The sequence below is a fragment of the Papio anubis genome, chromosome 11, assembly GCF_008728515.1.
Source record: "Papio anubis isolate 15944 chromosome 11, Panubis1.0, whole genome shotgun sequence".
In the NCBI taxonomy this organism is placed as follows: Eukaryota; Metazoa; Chordata; class Mammalia; order Primates; family Cercopithecidae; genus Papio; species Papio anubis.
In genome coordinates, this window is record NC_044986.1 from 54,329,053 (window position 1) to 54,342,586 (window position 13,534).

General features: G+C 40.4%; 1 protein-coding gene and 1 pseudogene across 2 annotated transcripts in view; both read right to left on the reverse strand.

The window, feature by feature from the left end:
* Positions 1-13,534, reverse strand: part of IPMK (inositol polyphosphate multikinase) — a 77,278-nt gene that overhangs the window by 13,295 nt on the left and 50,449 nt on the right. The gene's annotated exons all lie outside the window — the stretch shown is intronic.
* Positions 10,368-13,505, reverse strand: LOC101004363 (annotated as a pseudogene).

The following is a 13,534-nucleotide window of genomic DNA, read 5'->3' on the forward strand; positions in this document are numbered from 1 at the left end:
AAGCCTAGGTAACAACAACAACAACAAAAAAGCAAATTGGACTTCAAAACTAAAAATTTGGAGGCTTCAACAAATACTATAACGTAAAGACAATCAGATCAGAAAAAATATTTGCAAATCAAAAGTTTGATGGATTTATATACAAGTCAATAATTAAAAACAAAATGTCTGAATAGACATTTTCCCAAAGAAGACATATGTAGTCAATAATATTGCACACAAAAAGATGCTGAACATCATTAATCATTAGAGAAAGGCAAATCAAACCACAAGGAGATGCTACTTGACACCTACTAGGATGGCTTATAGCAGAAAAACAAAAAGGAACAAAGGTTTCAAGAATGTGGAGAAAATGGAACCATCATGAATTGCTGGTGGGAATGTAAAATGAATGGTGAAGACACTATATGTTCTCACTTACAAGTGGAAACTAAGGTATGAGTAAACAAAGGCATACAGAGTAATATAATGGACTTTAGACACTCGGAAGGAGAAGAGTGGGAAGGGTGGCTAGGGATTAAAAAACCTACATATTAGGTACAATGTACGCTACTCAGGTGATGAATACACTAAAATCTTAGCATTTACCACTACATAATTCATCCATGTAACAATAACAACAAAAAACTGTACCCCAAAACCTACTTAAATAATTTTTTGAAAAATTAAATAACTAAAGAAAACGGTGAAGTCACTTTGGAAAAATACTTTGGCAGTTTCTCAAAAAGTTAAACATAAACTTAACCCTAGGACCTACCAATTTCACACATAAGAATCTACCTGAGAGAAATAAAACATATACCTGCACAGAAATGTGTATACAAATGTTCATAACAGTTATTAGTAGCCAAAAAGTAAAAACAACCCAAAGTCCATCAATGAATGAATGGATAAACAAAATGCGGTATATCCATATAATAGAATATTATTTGGCAATAAAAAACAAAGTACTGACTTATATGACATGGGTGAACTTCAAAAACATGAAACTAAATGAAAGAAGACAGTCACAAAATACCACACGTTGTACTGTACAATTCGATTTATATGAATTGTCCAGAAGCCGCAAATCCGTAGAGATAGAAAATAGATTAGTGGTTCCCTAGGGACAGGGAGTTTGGAAGGAAATTGGTAGGGACTGCTAATGCATATGAAGTTTTTTGCAGAAGTGATAAAAATATTGTAAGTTGAATGTGGTGACAGTTGCCCAAGTCTATGAATTGACTAAAATCAGTGAACTGTATACTTTAAATAATTAACAGAATGTTATGTAAATGACATCTCACTAAAGCCATCATAAAAAAATAAACCTCTTTAAGGAATAAACAAACTTCTATTTATGTCTAGGGAAACAATATATCCCAGTAGAGCGAAATCATACAATACCTTATTTGCTTATCCTGTTTATGTACCCTAAAGGTAATGCAAACCCAAAGAAGAGTTTACTATTGTTATTATTTTATTTCAATAGCTTTTGGGGAACAGGTGGTTTTTTGTTACATGAATAAGTTCTTCAGTGGTGATTTCTGAGATCTTGGTGCACCTGTCACCCAAGCAGTGTACATTTTACTGAATGTGTAGTCTTATCCCTCACCCGTGTCCTACCCTTCCTCAAGTTCCCAAAGTCCATTAATCTCATTCTTATGCTTTTGCATCCTCAAAGCTTAGCTCCCACTTGCGCAAGCATACAGTATTTGGTTTTCCATTCTTGAGTTCACTTAGAATAATTGTCTCCAACTCCATTCAAGTTGCTGCAAATGCCATTATTTCATTCCTTTTTATGGCTGAGTAATATTCCATCGTGTATATTTCTTTATCCATTCATTGGTTGACGGGCATTTAGATTGGTTCCATATTTTTGCAACTGCGAATTCTACCACTATAAACATGCATATGCAAGTGTCTTTTTCATATAACAACTTCTTTTTCTTTGGGTAGATACCCAGTAGTGGGATTGCTAGGTCAAATGAGTTCTACTTTTAGTTTTTTGTTTTTGTTTTTGTTTTTGTTTTTTTTTTTTTGAGATGGAGTCCCGCTCTCGCCCAGGCTGGAGTGCAGTGGAGCAATGTCGGCTCACTGCAAGCTCTGTCTCTTGGGTTCACGCCATTCTCCTGCCTCAGCCTCCTGAGTAGCTGGGACTACAGGTACCCGCCACCATGCTCAGCTAATTTTTTGTATTTTTAGTAGAGACGGGGTTTCACCATGTTAGCCAGGACGGTCTCGATCTCCTGACCTCGTGATCCGCCCGCCCCGGCCTCCCAAAGTGCTGGGATTACAGGCGTGAGCCACCGCGCCCGGCCTACTTTTAGTTCTTTAAGGGATCTCCATACTGTTTTCCATAGTGGTTATATTAGTTTACATTCCCACCAGCAGTATAAAAGTGTTCCCTTTTCAACACATCCATGCCAACATCTGTTATTTTTTTATTTTTTAATTATTGCCATTCCTACAGGAGTAAGGTGGTATTCCCTTGCAGTTTTAATTTGCATTTCTCTATTAGTGATGTTGAGCATTTGTTCATATGTGTGTTGGCCATTTGTATATCTTCTTTTCAGAATTGTCTATGCCCTTTGCTCACTTTTGAAGGGATTATTTGCTTCTCGCTTGCAGATTTCTTTGAATTCCTTGTAGATTCTAGATAGTAGTCCTTTGTCAGATGCACGGTTTGCAAACATTTTCTCCAACTCTGTGGGTTGTCTGTTTACTCTGCTGATTATTTATTTTGCTGTGCAGAAGCTTTTAATTAGGTCCCATTTATTTATTTTTGTTTTTGTTGCATTTGCTTTTGGATTCTTGGTCATAAATTCCTTGCCTAAGCCAATTGTAGAAGAGTATTTCCAATGTTACCATCTAGAATTTTTATAGTTTCAGGTATTAGATTTAAGTCTTTGATCCATCTTGAATAGATTTTTGTATAAAGTGAGAGATGAGGATTCAGTTTCATTCTTCTACATGTGACTTGCCAATTATGCCAGAACCATTTGTTAGACAGAGTGTCCTTTACCCAATTTATGTTTTTGCATGCTTTGTTGAAGATCAGTTGATTGTAAGTATTTGGCTTTATTTCTGGATTCTCTATTCTGTTCCACTGGTCTATGTGCCTATTTTTATACCAGTACCATGCTGTTTTGGTAACTATACCCTTGCAGTGTAGTTTGTAGTCGGGTAATGTGATGCCTAGAGATTTGTTCTTTTTGCTTAGTATTTCTTTGGCTATATGGACTCTTTTTTGGTTCCATATAAATTTTAGCTTTTTTTTTTCTTTTTTCTTTTTGTAGTTCTGAGAAGAATGATGATGGTATTTTGATGGGCATTGCATTGAATCTTTTGGCAGTATGTTTGTTTTTGGCAGTATGGTCGTTTTCACAATATTGACTCTACTCATTCATGAGCATGGGATGTGTTTCAATTTCTTTGTGTTATCTATGATTTCTTTCAGCAGTGTGTTGTAGTTTTCCTTGTAGAAATCTTTCACCTTCTTGGTTAAGTATATTCCTAAGTACTTTTATTTTTTATTTTGTGGCTGTTGCAAAAGAGATTTAAGTTCTTGATTTGATTCTCAGCTTGGTAGTTGTTGGTGTATAGCAGTTTGTGTACACAGATTTTGTATCCTGAAACTTTACTGAATTCATTTCTCAGATCTAGGAACTTTCTGGATAAGTCTCTAGGATTTTCTAGGTATTCAATCATGTCACTGGTGAACAGTGACAGTTTGATTTCCTCTTTACTGATCTGGATCCCTTTATTTCTTTCTCTTGTCTGACTGCTCTGGCAAGGACCTCCAGTACTATGTTGAACAGAAGTGGTGAAAGTGGGCATCCTTGTCTTGTCCCAGTACTCAGGGAAAATGCTTTCAACTTTTCCCTATTCAGTATGATGATGGCTGTGCGTCTGTCATAGACAGCTTTTATGATTTTGAAGTATGTCCCTCCGATGCCAATTTTGCTCAGGGTTTTTATCATAAAGGCATGCAAGATTCTGTCAAATGATTTTCTGCATCTATTGAGATGATTATATGGTTTTTATTTTTAATTCTGTTTATGTGATATATCACATTTATAGACTTGTGTATGTTAAACCATCCCTGCATCCCTGGTATGAAATCCACTTGATCATGGTGTATTATGTTTTTGCTATGCTGTTGGATTTGGTTAGCTAGTATTTTGTTGAGGATTTTTGCATCTATGTTCATCAGGGATATTGGTCCGTAGTTTTCTTTCTTTGTTATGTCCTTTCCTGGTTTTGGTATTAGGGAAATATTGGCTTCACAGAATGATTTAGCGAGGACTCCCTCTTTATCTTATGGAATTTCAGTAAGATTGGTACCAATTCTTCTTTGAATATCTGCTAGAACTCAGCTGTGAATCCATCAGGTCTTGGACTTTTTTTCTTGGTAATTTCTTTATTACTGTTTCAATCTCGCTACTTGTTACTGGTCTGTTCAGAGTTTCTATTTTTTCCTGATTTACTAGGTGAGTTGTATATTTCCAGGAATTTATTCATCTCCTCTAGATTTTCTAGTTTGTGCACATGAGGGTGTTCATAGTAGCCTTGAATGATCTCTTGTATTTCTGCGGTATCAGTTGTAATGTCACCAGTTTTGCTTCTAATTCAGCTTATTTGGATCTTCTCTCTTCTTGGTTAATCTAGCTAATGGTCTATCGATTTTGTTGATCTTTTCAAAGAACCAGCTTTTTGTTTCATTTATATTTTGCATTATTTTTTGTTGTTTCAATTTCATTTAGTTCTGCTCTGATCTTTGTTATTTCTTTTATTCTGCTGGGTTTGGCTTTGGTTTGTTCTTGTTTCGCTAGTTCCTTGAGATGTGACATTAGATTGTCTATTTGTGCTCTTTCAGACTTTTTGATGTAGGCATTTAATGCTATGAACTTTACTCTTGGCACTGCTTTTGCTGTATCCCAGAGGTTTTGATAAGTTGTGTCGCTATTATCGTTCAGATTAAAGAATTTTTACACTTCCATCTTGATTTCATTGTTTACACAAAAATCATTCACAAAAATAATTCAAGGGCAGATTGTTTAATTTCCATGTATTTGTATGGCTTTGAGGTTTCTTTTGGAGTTAATTTCCAGTTTTATTCCACTGTGGTCTCAGAAGATACTTGTTATGATTTTGATTTTCTTAAATTTATTGAGACTTGTTTTGTGGCCTATCATATGGTCTATCTTGGAGGATGTTTTGAATGTTTATTCTGCAGTTGTTGGGTAGAATGTTCTGTAAATATCTGTTAAAGTCCATTTGTTCTAGGGTATACTTTAAGTCCATTGTTTCTTTGTTGACTTTCTGTCTTGATAACCTGTCGAGTGCTGTCAGTGGAGTACTGAAGTGCCCCACTATTACTGTGTGTTATATCATTTCTTAGGTCTAGCAGTAATTACTTTATGAATTTAGGAGCTCCAGTGTTAGGTGCATATATATTTAGGATTGTGATGATCTTTTTGCAATGAATTTCCTAGGACTTCTTTGAGCTTCCTGTAATTGATGTCTAGATCTCTAGCAAGGCCAGAGAAGTTTTCCTCAATTATTTCCTCAGATAAGTTTTCCAAACTTTTAGATTTCTCTTCTTTAGGAAGACCAATTATTCTTAGGTTTGGCCATTTAACATAAACCCAAATTTCTTGGAGGTTTTGTTTTTTTTTTTTTTTTTTTTTTGAGATGGAGTTTTGCTTTGTCAGCCAGGCTGGAGTGCAGTGGTGTGATCTTGGCTTACTGCAAGCTCTGCCTCCTGGGTTCATGCCATTCTCCTGCCTCAGCCTCCCACGTAGCTGGGACTACAGGCGCCTGCCACCACATGCGGCTAATTTTTTGTATTTTTAGTAGAGATGGGGTTTCATCGTGTTAGCCAGGATGGTCTCGATCTCCTGACCTCGTGATCCGCCCACCTTAGCCTCCCAAAGTGCTGGGATTACAGGCATGAGCCACCACACCTGGCTCTGTTTTTTAAATTTAAGTTGCTTTTCACCTTTCTCTGGTATCTCCTTGAGTAGCTTAATAATCAGCCTTCAGAATTATTTATATGGCAATTCAGAGATTTCTTCTAGGTTTGGAACCATTGCTAGGGAGCTACTGTGATCTTTGGGGGTGTTATAGAGCCCTGTTTTCGTCATATTACCAGAATTACTTTTCTAATTCCTTCTCATTTGGGTAGACTGCTTCTTCGAATTGTTCTTGAATACATTTTTGATTGGACTTTTTTTTTTTATTTATTTACTTTTTTTCTCTCTCTCTCTTAAGGATTAGGCTTTAATTTTTATTTTAGTCTAAACTGATTCTTGGTACTTGTAGGGGTAAAGACTCTGTATGATTTCCTTAGTTATAGAGAGTCTTTGTGTGCTGGCTTTCCCCAATGCTGGCTATAGTAGTTATATTATTGGTGGGTGGGTGAGTTCACTGTCTCCTATAGAGTTGGAATGGCAGGGATCTCTTGAAGCTTATCTTGTTCTCTCGTGGTGCATGCTTCATTTATTTAATTTTTTTCCTGGTGTTTTATTTCCTAAGTTGATGATTCCAGTTTCAAGCCCATAGAGGAGGTATCCCTGGGTAGGCACCAGGTGTGGCTAAGGCAGGTAAGTAGATGTAATACCCGATGGTGGGCCAAGGTCCCAGCCTTGATGAGGGTAGCTGGGGCGGCTCTCAATTAGATGTGCTGAGGACTTATCAGAGTGAAGAGTGGAAACTACCACAGCTCCCCTGCCAAGTCAGCAGGAAAACTATTTACCTCGCAGCCTCATTCCTATACTAGTGTTTCAGCTATTCAGATTAGACAGGCACCTCTTTTCATCTATAGGAATGTTGGTATTCCAAACAGGGAATGATTGTGACTGTGCCTCTCGTGCAGGCCTGAATCGGGGGGATGCTCCTCCTGTCAGGTTGCACTCACCCTGGATTATTCCAGGAGGGCTGTCTGTAGGTGCCTCCATGCTGCATTGCTGTGGGGGATGCCCCAGCTATATCTACAGTGGAGTGCCGGGGAGAACAAGGACCTTTTCTCCAAGGTCCTTCATGATCACAGTGGCTGCCTGCCTGTTGCAGTGTATGTGCAGACTTTCCCAGCTATGCCTAGCACTGCAATTGTGTCTCTGCTGTGAGAAACTACCCACCAGTGAAAAGATCTGGAACTCAAGGCCTGCTGTTCAGATTCTTTTGTCCCACAGGGTGATCCTTTGACGTGGTGCTCTCCCCATTCCTCTGGCGATGGGGCTTCCTGAGAGCCAGACGGTAGTGATTGTTATTGTTCTTCTGGGTCTAGCCACTCAGCAGGGCTACCAGGCTCCGGTTTGTGCTGGGGAATGTTTGCCTGTGGTGCAATCAGTCTTCAGGTCTCCCAGTCATGGATAACAGCACCTGCTCTTGTGGAGGTGGCAGGGGAGTGATGTCGACTCTGTGAGACTCCTTCAGTGTAGGTAGGTTTAGTGTGCTGGCTTTCTCGAATGCTGGTTATGCTAGCAGTGAAGCTGTCACATGGAAAGACTGAGGACCACTGGTTAGCCAGGGTGTTGGAGGCAGTACCTTTGGCGCTTGTTTTCTCCTTCCTGGGAGCAGAGTTATTCCGTCATGAGTTGCTGTAATGGCCTGAGTTTGTCGGCCTCCAGCCAGGAGGTAGCACTTTCAAGAGAATATTGCAATACTTGCAGTATTGGCAGTAGGATTTGAGCTTGCCCTAAGTTGGCAAGCGGGAAGTATTCTGGTTTCTCACATGATGGGCATTGCCATAAAGCTCCCAAGAGTTTATGTCTTATCAGGGCAGGTAGAGAAAAACCATCAGGTGGGGATAGGGTTAGGCAGATCTGAGCTCAGATTCTCCTTGGGTGGGGCTTGCTGCAGCCACTGTCGGGGATCGGGGGTGGTTCTCTCAGGCCAATGGGGTTATATTCCAGAGGGACATATTGCTGTCTCTGTTGTGCTATCCAGTTTGCCAGAGAAGTGGGGAATAGCCAGTAGCAAAAGGCCTCACCCAGCTTCCATGTAGTTGGCGAGGCCGGTGTTGCTCCCGCAGTGCATGTTAACAGCTCCAAGTTTAGATCCAGGCAGCCTGCATGTGAAACACAGACCTGCCCTGGGCCATAAGCTTCCCCACTGAGAAAACAATCATGGCTTTGAGGCCACACCCCTCCTTGTCTACCAACAATGGTGGTGGCTCCTGTGCTCCTATCTGTAGCAGTTCCTATTTGCCCCTGGATTCTGCTCAAGGAAGTTCGTGCCCACTTGAAATTGCCCAAAAATTCAGCTGCAAGCTTCCTTTCACCCAATGACTACTCCCTAATTCTGCTGGCTGCCTTCCCTGAGATCTCATGTGAGATATAGTCAGGGAATGACTTCCCTGGGCTTGCGCTGGAGACTGGGAGTACCTACAAGGTTGTTCCTGCTGTTGCTTATACTTTTACATTTTACGTGGCTCCCTAAATCCATTCCACCTCTAGGTAAGGTTAAATCCTTCTACTGTGATCTGGATTCTCAGATTCACCCAGGGGGTATGTGTTCAGAGGCAGGTTTTCCCCCTTCAAACTTTGGGAACTCACAGTTTTTCACCTGACTCACAGAGTTTGCAGAGATCCTTTCAAAAGATCTGTGAATTCATTTGGTTTTCCTGGTACTTTCCTGTGGTGGTTTTCAGAACGACAGTTCACTTTGTGAATCTCCACACACTGTTCTGTCCATCCACGTGGAAGATGCACATTAGCTCTGCCTGCCATCCACCATCTTCCTCCCATCTGACAGAAGAGTTTTTGAATAGGGAATATCATGATTAGATATACATTCTACAATGTTTAGAGAAAGGATTATAAAATAACAAAACTGAACTTGAGAGACTAGAGTCTGGAGAGGGATAATAGTGATAATGGAACTTGAGAAGTTCAGGAATCAAGATCAGTAGGATTGATGGATGGCTGACAGGTAACAGTGATTACCCGGTTTCTTTCTTTCTTTCTTTCTTTCTTTCTTTTTTTTGAGACAGAGTCTCGCTCTGTCGTCCAGGCTGGAGTGCAGTGGCCGGATCTCAGCTCACCGCAAGCTCCGCCTCCCGGGTTTACGCCATTCTCCTGCCTCAGCCTCCCGAGTAGCTAGGACTACAGGCACCCGCCACCTTGCCCGGCTAGATTTTTGTATTTTTTTTTTTTAGTAGAGACGGGGTTTCACCCGGTTAGCCAGGATGGTCTCGATCTCCTGACCTCATGATCTGCCCGTCTCAGCCTCCCAAAGTGCTGGGATTACAGGCTTGAGCCACCGCGCCTGGCCTTTTTTTTTTTTTTTTTTAATGAGACAGTCTTGCTCTGTCACCCAGGCTGGAGTGCAGTGGTACAATCTCAGCTCACCACAACCTCCACTTCTGGGTTCAAGCGATTCTCCTGCCTCAGTCTCTCGAGTAGCTGGGACTACAGGCGTGTGCCACCATGTTCAGCTAATTTTAATATTTTTTATTAGAGACAGGGTTTTGGCATGTTGGCCAGGCTGCTCTCGAACTCCTGACCTCAGGTGATCCACCCGCCTCGGCCTTGCAAAGTGCTGGGATTACAGGCATGAGCCACCACGCCCAACTGACTACCTGGTATCTACTGTGTAACACTGGATATATGGTGATGCCATTTACTGAGACAGGGAATAATAGAGATTTGTTTTTAGGGTAAGCACAGTGGCTCATGCTTGCAATCCCAGTACTGCTTGGGATTGCCCAGGATCACTTGAGCCCAGGAGTTCAAGACCAGCCTGGGCAACACAGTAAAACCTCATCTACACTTTAAAAAAAAAAAAAAAAAAAAAAAAAAAGTCAGCCAAGTGTAGTGGCACATGCCTGTAGTCCCAGCTACTCGGAAGGAGGCTGAGGCAGGAGGATCCCTTGAACCCAGGGGTTGAGGCTGCAGAGAGCCATGATCTTGCCACTGCACTCCAGCCTGGCTGACATTTCACACACACACACACACACACACACACACACACACAGACAGATACTTGTTTTCATTGCTGTGGTGGTTGGTTTGCAAGAGGGATAATGTGTGTCAGTGTTGTGGGGTTTTTTTCCCCAACTAAATTAGAATCTTTTTATTCTCTTAGTAATCTCTTCCAGAGTCAACTACTTCCATTGTAGGTGATAAAATGTGTAAGGCTCCACTTCAGATGCTGGCACTGCTATGAGCATGGTACTCTCCCTTTTACTGCAACTCAGAATTAAAATTTTTGCTTCTTATTTTTTATATTTCAGTTCCAAAAGTAGTTTCTGCCATAAAAGTTATCTAATGACAGTCTTATTCTTTCTAGTAGTAGCTTACTGCCAGGCTCTAGCTTCTCCAGGAACGTTACAAGATGGATTTAGTTTAAATATGTATTAAAATAAAAGGTATTCTCTCAAATGAGTTTAAATGCACTTTATTTTTAGACAACCTACATGGCACGTTTTTCTTAAAAACAATGCATCCACTCCACGCATCCACAGTCAAAATAGATGAAGAGCTCAAGATGACATCAGTCCCATTTGTCTTAAGTCCTGGTGTTGTATGGATGACAAGCAGTAGCCAGTTACGATGATAGGTGATAGATACAAAGTAATTGCCAAATGTTTTTAACATTTTTCCATTTCTGAACCACCCTTAAAGAAAATCATTTATGCAGTCACACTATCCTCAGTTCAATAGAGCAACCATACCATCTGGATTCATGTTTTCACAAATAAAGAACTAGTAGTTTTTGCAATTAGCAAGGATGTGCAGCCTCTGTCGCAAAAGGTTTTACTCTTTCTGGTCTCTGTTCTTCAAGTTTGCCTTTGATTGTTATCATGTAATCTTTGATGTAGTTCTTGCAGGTGTTTTTAGTGAAGCTGGTTTCTTGCAAGTGATAGTTTGTGACAGCAACAACAACGGTGATAACTGTGGTTTTGGTACCTTTGCCCTCTGGACCTTCAGCAGAGGCATTTCCACCAATGAGGAAGTCATCAATGTTACCCTCTGTCTTACTGACCATCTTGCCCTCCACCACCAGGCACAGCCCATCTGCAATCTCATAAATGTGGAAGAACACCTATCTCATCATAGCTGATGAGATGCTGGTAAACAATCATGATGGCAGCTGAAGGGAGACAGAGGACAGCGGTGCTAGCTTAGCAGGAGCCAGGAGCTCTGGGCCAGGGTGGTGGAGCCAGAGTGCTCCAGGAATGGGGAACTATGGAAAAAGCTATGTCAGTTTTTTACGTATTGAGTTCAAGACGTCTTTAAGCACTTAAAATATTTAAGTAAGGTGTTCAGTAAGTTGTTAGATGTACGTATCAGGAGATTAAAGAAAAAGCAGAGCCTGCTGATAAACATTCATGAATTATCTGTGTAACTAATACTGAACTAATGAGAATAGAGAGCCCTGCTTAGGAAGAAATAGAAAAGAAAGGTAGACATTAAAATGGAACCAAGAGGAATACCTCAGCATTTAAAGAATAAATAGAGGCCAGGCACGGTGGCCCACGCCTGTAATCCCAGCACTTTGGGAAGCCAAAGTGGGCAGATCACGAGGTCAGGAGATTGAGACCATCCTGGCTAACATGGTGAAACCCCGTCTCTACTAAAAAAAATACAAGAAATTAGCTGGGCGTGGTGGCGGGCCACTATAGTCCCAGCTACTCGGGAGGCTGAGGTAGGAGAATGGCATGAACCCAGGAGGTGGAGCTTGCAGGAAGGGGGAATGGCCCCAGGCCCCCCCGCCGGGGGGGAAAGGGTCAGCCCCCATCCAAAAAAAAAAAAAAAAAAAGGAGAGAATAAATAGAAATGGGCTGGCAAAGAGGACTACAAAGTGGCCTTAGGCAAAAACCAGGAGAGGGGTGGGTGTCAGATTCAAAGAAGAATGTTTTAAGGAGGACGTGGTTGGCATTGAAAGCTACTTTTCAAAGTAAAGTTAAGGTAATGAAAAATGCCATTTGGAATTAGTGGCATGGTGGTGCTTAATGAAGAGCTAATCTATTAGCACGATGGGGCAGAAGCCAGATTAGAATGAGCTGAATACTGAATGGGAAACAGGGAAATAGAAATGAGTTTGGTTGTAAAGCGAAGACAAGCTAAATCTGCAGTTGGAAAGCAAAGCAGGTTAAAGGTGAGGTTTTGATGTTTTGTTTTTTAAAAAACTTGACAGTGATTTGAAGATATTTAAAGCAAAACGATAAAAGCCAGTAAAGAGAGGCAGAAGTTGAAAATATAAGAAAGATAAGAGAAAATCAATAGTATAAGGTTCTTGAAGACGTAAGAAGGAATGAGATTCAGAGGGTATACAAAGGAGCAGTCCTTAGATAGGAGGACAGAAAATTCTTCAATGTGACAGGAAAGAACAATGAGGGAATAAAAGCAACTGCAGGTATGGCATGTGCATGTGTTAGCAGGAAATTACGGGAAATCCTGTCTGATGATTTTTATTTTTTCTGAAGCAGAAAGCAGTCATCTGCTAAAAGTCAGAAGGAAAGAGGGAGGGTGAGAGATCTGAAAACAGTGGAGGCTTAAATAGTTGCCCAGTCAGATTCCTGTGGGATGTTTATTTCTTGTTTGTTTTAACTTCATTCCATTACCGTTTTTTCTTTTTCTATACACTCATATTTAATTATAGTTTTCTAAAATGAAATAACTGCTTGAACAATTTCTCTGGTTTTATACACAACCCAAATATCAAATTCAATTTTGCTATTACCATCACAATGACAATTTATCCATAATGCTTCCTATTAGCTCTTCTGTTTAAAACTCAAAAAGGAAGATCCATATATCATTTTACAGGAATTTCAGAACTACCCATCATGCTTACATATAGGTAAACAAGTATTTGGTATATCCACAAATTTTACCTTCACACATCTAGAAAATGCAGCATTTGTTCAGAGGACTTTACACCACAATACTTCTTTTTTTCAAAATGGCCTCAACAATTCTCCTTACCCTGTGCACATTGCTATTCATGCTGTGACTTTGCTTTTCCTACCGTCGGAGGTGGAGTCTGTTTCCTCACCCTACAAATCTGGGCTAGATTTTGCCCTACAGAATTTCAGAGAAGTGACAGCAAATAACTTTCTAACCTATAGTTTAAGAACCCTTATAGCTCCTGCTATCACCTTCTTGGAATGTGGTACTTCAAAATAAAAAAGCCCAAGCTAGCCTTCTGATAGATAACACCACAAAGAAAAAGTCCCAGCCAAGAGTACCAACTTCCTGACACAAGAACAATTTCTCTGGTTTTATATACAAACCAAATAAATGAGAGAGTCATTTTAGACCATCTATACCCAGTTGAACCATCAGATGACTGCAGAAGGAACCCTAGATGAGATCAGCAAAAGAACTGCACACTTGAGACTAGCTCAAATTGCAAATTCACAGAATTGTGAGAAAATAAAACTGTTTTAACCCAAAAAGTCTGAAACAATGACCTATTTGTGTTTTTTTTTGGGGGGGCGGGGGGACGTTGTTTGTTTTTCTGAGACAGGATCTCACTTTGTCACCCAGGCTGGAGTGCAGTGGCATGATCACGGCTCACTTCAGCCTTGACCTCCTGGGCT